This window comes from Solanum lycopersicum, chromosome 10 (assembly GCF_036512215.1).
Source record: "Solanum lycopersicum chromosome 10, SLM_r2.1".
Taxonomy (NCBI): Eukaryota; Viridiplantae; Streptophyta; class Magnoliopsida; order Solanales; family Solanaceae; genus Solanum; species Solanum lycopersicum.
The window spans coordinates 1766546-1777623 of NC_090809.1; the positions used below are offsets into that span (position 1 = coordinate 1766546).

Here is an 11078-nt window from a genome sequence, read left to right on the forward strand (position 1 = left end):
CATAATTATAATCTTTAGACTATAATATAATATGCGTGCGTACCAAACGACCCTAAGAATATAAGACAATTGGTATACTAATGACATTTGAACTATGACATACTTTAATTGAGTATCTGAACAGTGTTTCTATTAGATACTTCAATTTTACATTTATAATTTAATTTGCATATCAAACGACCCTAAAGAATATAAGACAATTGGTGTACTAATTTAACTTGTAATGACATTTGAACTATGACATATTTTAATTGAGTATTTGAACACATGATAAAGTGTTTAATATTAGTCACTTCAGTTATACGTTTATAATTTAATCTGCGTATCAAACGACCCTGAAGAATGTAAGACAATTGGTGTAATTTAAAATGTAATAACATTCGAACTACGATATATTTTAATTGAATATCTGAACACATGATAAAGTGTTTCTATTAGACAATTCGGTTTTACGTTTATTCTCGACGGTCTATTAGATAAATAAATTAATCACTTCTTAATAAGTTGTAATTTCAAATAACATATTTATATTATTAATTTGATAGGTAATTAGATACTTGAAAATACATGTAAAAAAGTACACTTTATAGTATATTCAAGTATTTAATTTAAACAACTCATATTATCAATTATTTAAATATAATTTACCAATAATTTTGAGAGATCACGATTAAATTTAGCCTAATTTTTATAGAGTTTGGTTAGAATCGAAACTTTATTATTATCTTTATTATTATCTGAATAAGAGCCAACCAATTTGTTGTGGCAGTAATTCGTTGGAAATAAATGCTCAAAATGGTAAAGGTGTAAAGCCATGTGTATATAAGTTCCCACCTAACATTATTTCGTTTTAATTTACGTGATATTTTTAATTTTATAAAAATTAATTTTAATATTTTGTAATTAAAATTTTAATTATATAATTCAACGGATTGTCATTTTTAAAAAGTAAAATAAATTTTCAAAGTTCCATTTGAAGTTATTTTTCTTTTTTTGAATTCTAAAAATATATAAAAAAATATTTTCACTTTTTATTTTAAATTAATCACAAAAACTAAAATAGTAACTCTAATTTATTTTATGGAAAACACACAATTCTAGTTTTAAAAATGTGATTTTTTACTTTAAAAATAAATATTAATAGAAAATATTTTACAATAAAACATAATAAAATGTCATCAAAGAGACTCATTTAGAAGGGAAACTAACATAAATCTCACTAGATTAGAAGTTACTTATTTAGATATAGTCTATTTTATAATATTACATATTTTATCAAATTTTGATGTTTCCAGATAAATCCAGAAAAAATGTATATGAAAATATATGGGTCAAAATTAATTAGGTGAATTGTTCTAGATGCATTGCATCCAAGTGGATTCACATGTATCTGAGATATATAACAAATTTTGCTCGTCTCTTTCATTTCACTCACCAATCTCCTACGTATCTGGTATCCTACATACATGTGAATCACATTAGATACATACATGTACATGTATGTGATTCGCATGTATTCGAGATACATACGAAACTCGCTCACCTTCCTCCCATCTCACTTGACTCTCTCTCTATTTTTATGTATTTGATAGCAAAAATATATATATATAAATTTATTTTTCTCAATATATAATAATAAATTTTTAGACGGTAAGATACGTAATAATATTTTGAAATTATAATGTAACGACCTATTTAGTCGTTTTGAGCAGCAGATTTTATTTCTGGAAAAACAGGCTGAGACGACGGAACCCACGACGGAACGTCATGGGCACGACGGACCGTCGCAGGGTCTCGTTTCAAAACACTTAGAAAAACTGAAAATTGGGTACTGAAAATCGACTCTCTGAACTTCGTAACGAAATGGCAGGACGGACCGTCACAGGTGTGACGGACCGTCACAGACCCTTGGTGGAAATTTGGGTCTCTGAACTTTGCGACGACCTGCAGGACGGACCGTCGCAGGCACGACGGCCCGTCACAGGTTGCGCAAATCCCAGTCTGGGTCGGATTTCTTCATACGTTTTAAGGGACGTTTTTGACTATTCTTGCCTTAATTATAAAGTTAGTGGGTTAATGTTAATAAGTCTAATTACTTGGGGGATAAAAGAGGTAACCTTAAGTTAATTAGTGGGCTATTATTGTCATCTTTTATTCTTAATTATATACTAATTAGGGTAAAAGAAAGAGGGTTTGAATAAAGAAAATAGAAAGAACAAGAGAAAGAGAGGGAAAGAGAAACGAATTGAGAGAGGATCGAACGAGAAGAAGGAACAAAAGCCTTGGGAATTTCTTGCTTAATCACTAATCTTCGGTGGAGGTAGGTTATGGTTTTTATGCTATTTCATAGTAAACTCTTAATAACGAATGATATGTATTGGGTAGTATTGTAAAACCCTTATATATGCTTAATTGTGTGCTTGCATGATGTGATTATATAATTATGAATAAATAAGCATGATGAAGCTATTGAATCCCAAATCTTGAAAAGAAATCCCTAATCTACTTTGTTAATGATGATGCCTTGGTATAAAAGAAGGCTTGATGAATGAAAGTAGTGAGATTAGGGGATCGGGTGCCACGTTCCGGTACCAGGATAGTATATGAGGATCGGAGTGTCACGTTCCGACACCAGGATAGTATATGGATCGGGTGCCACGTTCCGGTACCAGGATAGAATATGGATCGGGTGTCACGTTCCGACACCAGGATAGAATATGGATCGGGTGCCACGTTCCGGTACCAGGATAGTATTTGAGGATAGAAGTGTCACGTTCCGACACCAGGATAGAATATGGATCGGGTGCCACGTTCCGGTACCAGGATAGAATATGGATCGGGTGTCACGTTCCGACACCAGGATAGAATATGGATCGGGTGCCACGTTCCGGTACCAGGATAGTATATGAGGATCGGAGTGTCACGTTCCGACACCAGGATAGAATATGGATCGGGTGCCACGTTCCGGTACCAGGATAGAATGAGGATCGGAGTGTCACGTTCCGACACCAGGATAGTATATTGAGGAGCGGAGTGTCACGTACCGACACGAGGGGAATAAAGATAATGAATCTTGAAATATGTTAATATATCCAATCTAATGAACTGAATTCCCAAATGAGTATGATGAGGAGGTGTGAGTCCTCATTGATGTGCTTGGTGTTGTAACCAAGGTTATGGTAACTGTAAATGCTGCATGCTAAGGATATTAGTTGATTTTATGATATTGCTTAATACATACTGTTTTCTATTTCGAGTTGGCCGATGATATCTACTCAGTACCCGTGTTTTGTACTGACCCCTACTTTTATTGTTTTCTTCTTGTTTATTTGTGGAGTGCAGCAAACGTGCCGTCATCTTCGACTCAACAGTAATTCAAGCCAGTCTTACTACATCGGAAATTCAGGGTGAGCTAATGCTTCTAGCTTGGACTGGATCTTCTTCTTCAAGTCTTGATGCCTTGAACTTCCGGCATGGACTAGTTTCTTATGTATTTTTAGCTTCTTAGAATACTCTTAGTTTAGTAATTTGATTATAGATGTTCTTGTGATGATGACTTCCAGATTTTAGGAATAATAATAGTTATTGATTTTATTAATGAGTTTAAGTCTTCCGCAATACTTTATGTTGATATTACCTTGAAATGTTAAGGTTTAGATTGGTTGGTTCGCTCACATAGGAGGGTAAGTGTGGGTGCCAGTCGCGGCCCGGATTTTGGGTCGTGACAAATAATCAATTCGATGTCATTTTCAAAATTTTCTGTAGTAAATTTATCATATTCCACACATTTCACGTCAACCTCAATCATTTTCTAAAAAGATTACTATTATGGCATAAAAAGTAAACGATTCACTCGATATACATATCGGATTCGTGTTATTTATTTGTTTTAATTTATATGATATATATACTTCCTTCGTTCGATATTATTTGTTATATTGTGTTTTTTAAAAATTAATTTGACTAATTTTTAAAATTAAATTATATCACATTAATTCGATATTTCAAGCAAAAAAATTAGATATTCTAAAACTATATGAAAAGTACAATAAATTGTAATTTTTTGCATATTAATTTGATGAAAAAAATCATTTTAAAATGTTAGTCAAAATTTTTATAGTTTAACTCTAAAAATAGAAACTATGACAAACAATACAGAACGAAGGAAGTGTAATTTAGAGAATTCATTAAATTTTAATGTGATATATAAATATTTTCAATTGTTAGTTATTGTTATTTATAGTGCATCTTATGTATTCTTTAAATAAAATTTATTTTATTCTGTGTACCATTTATGTGACATTAATGAAATTTTAAGAAACAATCCTTCTTGTTATATGTATTCTAAATATTTTAAGTAGTTAATTATTATGATTTATAGCAACTTTTATATAATTTTTAAATAATGTATATTAGTTTTTGTCTCATAGAACTTAAAAATAATATATAATACTTTTTATGTTATTTTCAAACAATACAAATTACTTTTTTATCTCATTTTTTGTAACATCAACAAGATTTTAAGAATCAATAAATTTGTTATATTTTGAAATATTTCAAATTCTTAATTATAATGAATACTTTTATTTATTTTTCTTATAATTTTTAAATATATATAAAAATTAAAAAATTAAAATAAATAACTTTAAAGACCATAACAAAGAAAAATATTTTGATGAAGTACCAAAAAGTTACTCAACTTTTTAAATGTCATACAAAAATCTATTTTCTTTTTCTTCCAATAACTCTCTCACATTCTTGATGTTCATTTGGTTATACGATATAAAATTATGATATGATATTATAATATAAAATTATAAAATGAAATTTAGGCATAAGATATGAAATTTTTGTGTTTTATATTTTTCAAAGACATAAGAATTAATCTCGTAAGTTGTAAGATTATTAAAATAGTCCTAATTGTTTATTTAATTTTTCCAAATAAATAGAAAAAAAATTATAAAATCGCATTCAAAATTATTGAAAAGATATTTAATCTCCATTTAAGTAATTGTTTAATTTAACTTTAATTGACCAAACTTTAATTCAATAAAAAAATTTGAACATAAATTATAGTGTACTAGTCTTTAACCAACATTGTTTCTTTGAGCCATTTGTTGGTCATATCATTCGCAACTATATTTTCATACTCATAGACCATAAATATTCCATCACTCTTTTGATATTCTCGTAAATAATTATGTTACACCGCACAAACTATGAAAAAATTTCACTAATATGTCAATACCATAATGATTCGTGTCTTGTTTCACTTGTGTGCAGTTACACATTTTCCACTGCATTAATTTCATGCTAAAAATCAAATATATTAATAGTAGTTAGTGTCAAACATACATGCATCACCAACTTTTTTCTTTTTTCATATTAAATTACTTTAAACATTTTCGTATGTAGCCGAAAGAGATTTTTTTATTACGAAAAATCAAAAAAAGTATTGTGTCCTCCATTCTTATTTATATTCACCAAATTAATTTCTACTTTATCATTTATATTCATCAAATTTGAATGTTGGTGAGAAAAATAAATTTAAAAAGCAATGATGTGATTATGAATTGAATTTACATATCAAAATAAATAATTAGTAAATATAAACGCAAGGTTGCTTTAAAAAAAAATATAAACTTGTGGATCAATTTTTATATTTAAAAATTCCAAATCATGATATGGAATTCTCATATTATGATTTTTGGAGAATATGATATTCCATCTCTGTAACAAACTGAAATCCTCACTATATTGATAAGAGCACTAGAACAGGATTACAACCTTAAGATTCTAATTAAATAATCAAACTACCGAATTACAATGGAAATATTGAAATAACGAGTAATTAAAGATAGAAGAAGAATGAAGATGAGGACTTAGATTCTAGAAGAAGAGGAGAAGACAAACATTTCTTCCAACTCATTCTGCGTTTAAATCAAATGTTAATTGGGTCTGAATTTCGAATAAAACACTCCAATATTTTACTCAGCCCAAATTTATTTCTCAGTTCTAACTCATAGGCCCTTATAGAGCTAGCTTGGTTCACAACAATCTCATAATAAGAAATTATGAGATGAAATTTACGTGAAATTGCATGTCAAATACTGATTCCTTCTCATGATTCAAAATTGTAATATGACATCACACGATCAAACGTCTACTTAAACAAAGTTGACAGACTTTTTCTCTAACAAAGAATGATTTATGATTATCTTAGTATAAACAAACTATAATAGCTTAGTGAACTTTCATAATGATATTTAGATAAAGACGAATAATTATTATTTTGTTGTTCTCTTGTTATATACGTAATCTAACATACACATTTCTTTAATCATATCTTGATTAATCTCTTTTTAATTGTGTGATTTTGACTTACTATTTTTTTCTCAACTCTATGTTACACTACAATAAAATAGTGGAATAATGCATCACTATTCTTTCTAATTTTCATATTTTCTTGATTTTCACTTATTTTAACAGTAACAATGTCTAGAGAATTTTGTCAAGAAGTCCTATGAAAGTATTCACTATATAGAAGTTAACTTCTATTTGTGATTTTAATTACATGACATTCTAACAAAAGAAATATAAAAAATTGATCAAACAATTTGGTCATTATTTTGGTGTAAGTATGATTAAGTGACAAGTCATGTGAGTAAAAAGCATACATTTTGAATTATACAAACATCAAATACGAATAAATTTTTTCAGTAACAACATACTTATATATTAGTTTTCTAATATCAATAGATTCTTTTCCCCATTTTTCCTACTCAAAATCTAAATCAATCATTGCGATTAACTAAAGATCTTTTTATTATAATAAACAGTATAACACATAAAAATAACGTGCATCAAACAATTTAACTTTAGTTACAAATTAAAGCCAAAAAAACACATCAAATAAATGTATAAAGCAAAACATGACATACGTCTTATATTCATCAATTTAATGTAGACACCAGATACACGTATTAATTTTTCCATACCCAAAGATCTTTCCCATTTTGCCAACTCAAACTACATTTTGACCCTTCTTCTTTACCCATCAAACAAGAATAAAGCTCATCAAGTACCAAATTAGACTCACAATTATTATTATTATTATTATTATTATTATTTACAAATGAACAACTCACATCTTCTTGAAAACTTGAACTCCCTCCTTCTTCACAATTACCACTAGAAATAGAACAAGGAAATATCCCTTGTGCTAATTCATCTTGAATATTAGCTTGTTTAATGGCAATTAACATCTCATTAACCTTCTTCAACTCGATTTTTAGACGTTCATTTTCTTTTTCTATTTGCTTTTTCTCAACTAATGTAGTGTCTAGCTTGAGTTGGAGTGTAGTATAGTCGAGCTCGAGGCTTTGGTTCTTCCATCTAGCTCGTCTATTCTGGTACCTGTTGAAGATATAATTATATAAAAAAAAAATTAAAAGAAAAAGAAATAATTGAACCTATGCTTATACCACTATACAAAAAATAGAAACTATCGTACAAGTGCCACACCTAAGCCACCCTTGTTTAGAAAGTCAATTGACACACTTTTATCAAAAAATTACGCTATATATACATATAGATTTATTTTATTTTATTATATTATAGATAAATGTACTTTATGTTGAACCTCTAATTGAGCTTCTTTCCTTTAAGCTTCTTTCATATGTTTGGTACTTCTCTATATTTTGGCTTCGTTTAATGAAAATTCTAACTTCGTTGCTAATAGAGAAAGATAATTTCTGTCACTAAATAATAGAAATACTTATTCCAAACGCGGAGCCAAGGAGGGAGAAGGTTGTTTGAAATTTAAAGTTTATTGGCTTTGAAATTGCTCGTTTTCATTTATTTATTGTGTTTGAAAATAAGTTCTCTTGATACAAATACAGAATCTAAGAAAAAATTACTGAATTCATCTAAACCGCTATCTAATATAGTAGCTCCACATTACTTATACTAATCTCATTTAACAAGTTATTGAAAATTATATTAGCTATTATGAGTATATATTAATTACTTACCAAATAGCAATTTGTCTAGGATGAACACCCAACTCTTTAGCAAGTTGAAGCTTTTGGTCAAGCTCAAGTTTCTTGGTTGAATCAAAACTTGCTTCTAACCTCTTGACTTGCTCTTGAGTTAGCCTCTTTTTGTTGTGATTCAATATAGATTGATGTTTATGTAGATATTGAGAATGCAAGAAATTGTTCATGTTAGAAAAAAATGAAGAAGAGAGTTTGGAACTTGTAATGATATGATATTGTAATGTTTTTATGTTGTTATATTTATACAAAAAAAAATATTCACAAAGTCTTTAAACCTATTGGTACCTAGCTAGATTAGTTTTGTCATTAAAATATTCTTTAGAATTGTTTTAAATGTTACATAGGGAAGGTTCAAAAAAAAATTATGTAATCGAAGTTTGAAATCAAAATTTTTAGTTTATGAATTCAAAATTTCATAATTTATTTATTTTGAAACGAATATATGTACTTATTAAATAGATTTTTTAAAACACAAATATAGAGTTTAAACTAAGTTTTCTAGGTCTTTTTCGAATTTAGAATTGTCATCGTGGCTCTACCCCTGATTGAGATAAATAGTCAATACTTTTTTCATTTTTAATCAAAAATCTTAAATTTGATTTTGGTTATGAAATTATTTTTGTTAAAAATACTTTACCCTTCAATTAAAATTTTTTAATATAAATTTAATCAGACTTAAATATAAATATCGAAGATTTTCCTAGAACCTAATAAAATATTTGTGTAGGGAAATAACTATATGAAGAGGTGGATAGGGCTGACTTCTCATGCAATGAGTTTGATATTCACGTGAAGTTGGTCCTACAATGTTAGTTTAAATAAACTTTTTTTAAGTAAATTAAAATTTAGAGTATTTAATTTTATTATCTTATAAAGATTAAGGAATTGATAATCAAATAAAGTAACAATATCTTTCTATTTTTTAATTAAAAAAATAATAATACCAAATTAGATTCAAATTTTCAATGTCCGTATCATGTACTTGGTCATCTTTTTGTTGCTCCACTAGAATAATTTTTTATTTTTAAAAATAACAGTTCGATATATAAAATATTTTACGTATACATAAAATTTCAAGAATGACTTAATTTTAAGGGGTATATTATAAAGAATTTATTCTAATACAATATTAATAATCATTTTCATAACTCAAATTCTATCTATAAATTAGATAAAGATAACTTTACTATTATTCAAACCTTTTTTTTCTAAAAAAAAAAAAAAAGAGAATAGAAAGCAAACATATCTAAAATTAATGTCACCCTTTTTTTTTTCTTGGTAATTAAAGCTAAATTTTATGAGAGCACAGCTGTATGCAATAATTTATATTCTTGATGGTTCTTTTAAAAAAAGAATATTCAGTTTCTTTGATAAATGTATTATTTATTTGAGTTTTTAGGTCAATCAATTTTATGTTGTAGCAAAGCCTTTTAGTTAAAAGGAAAATCTTATCAATATAAGAAAGATACTTTGAAGCACTACTCAAATACAATAACAATATTTATGAATCAATCATGAATAAAATTGGCTCGGTTATATGAATTTTCATCGGTAACAACATATTTAAAAGTTAATATATTCAAAATATCAGATGTCGTTTTTATAGAAGAATATATAAAGTTCAAATCCTCGCTCTGCTTCTATTTTATATTGATCATGTTTTTCTATTTAAATTCTAACTCAATTTATGTGATCCTTGCTTATATCGTCATTCCCAAATTTGGATATGGATAAATTAAAGGATAAGGCTTGAGTAGTACACAACATAAAATTAGGTAATTCATAAAGTAACTAGCCAATAATTTCTAAATTACTTTTTTACACGATTTATTAAGCTTACTTATATTATCGATCTCAAACTAGAATTAAAAAAAAGGTTGAATAGATCAACACCCAACATAAAACTAGCCAATTCATAGAATAGTATACCAATAATTTATCTAACTTTGTTTACTCAACTAATATCCAATCAATTAAATATTTATTTTGACTACTTCTAGTTTAATCTAGTTCTTTTATTTTTCATATTAATATATATTATGTCCCATCACCAATTGGAAATAAATTTTCTTGAAGTGACATTTCTTCTTTTGTTAGAAGTGAACTAATTTTTGTCAAAAACTGTAGGCTGTTGGAAGGGCATAACATTCCCCACAAATTTTATTTTTAAGTATAGAAAAGGGTGGTTGAAATCTTTGTTCATGCACCTGAGGGGCTTATCAAATATTTGATATGACACTACAGATTTCCTTTTGATTGAACAACTTTTTAGACCCCCCCCCCCCCCAACACACACACACAATACCATAAACAAGAAGATGTTACAATAATGAAACATACAAGTTAGATGCGACGATCAGCTCAGTCGAAATGAAATAAGATAACTCCTTTCCTTGAAAAAATAATACTACAAGAAAGAAGATATTGTTAGGATGACAGTCAATTTAGTCAGAATGGAAGCGATCAGATAAGAAACATAGAAGTCAAAGTGTTTGAGTTGTTAGTTACTTATTTTTAAGATATAACTATGAAAAATGCATTTGAAATATTGTTTTTTTTTTTGTCTGAAACTTGAAATACCAACTTTTTGTGTTTTTTACCTAAATTATCAATATATATTTATCACACACATATCTTAAAATTGACTATAGATTAAATGATTGAATACAATCGCCAAAATGTACATGACAACTTAATTTATCCATATGACAACTGACTCGTAAATTTCAAATGTCTTTTAATAAATAGTTAGTAATAGTTTACGTAGAAAACACAAACACCTGATTTTCAAGTCGGAAAGTGATGATTGAAATTTACTTTTTGACCATTATCTTTCTTCTTTTTTATCATATGCTAGAAATTAAATGGTTTCTTTTAAGCTTGATGACTAACATTCTCAATCAAATTGAAATAGGGTATAGAGCACATCATATTTTTTTTAATTATGCTAATTAAATTATGTGAAGAAGATGATGATGGAGACACCATTAGTTTAAACGGTCCAAAGTCCTTTGGATTTTT

The 11078-nt window shown here is 27.7% G+C and overlaps 1 long non-coding RNA gene across 1 annotated transcript; it reads right to left on the reverse strand.

Moving 5' to 3' along the window:
• Positions 1-6919: 6919 nt before the first annotated feature.
• LOC112940179 (uncharacterized) lies at positions 6920-8474 on the reverse strand. Its single transcript, XR_011212231.1, has 2 exons — positions 8034-8474; positions 6920-7416 (listed from the first exon to the last, which is right to left on the reverse strand). It is a non-coding gene; the product is annotated as an uncharacterized lncRNA (long non-coding RNA).
• Positions 8475-11078: the final 2604 nt, after the last annotated feature.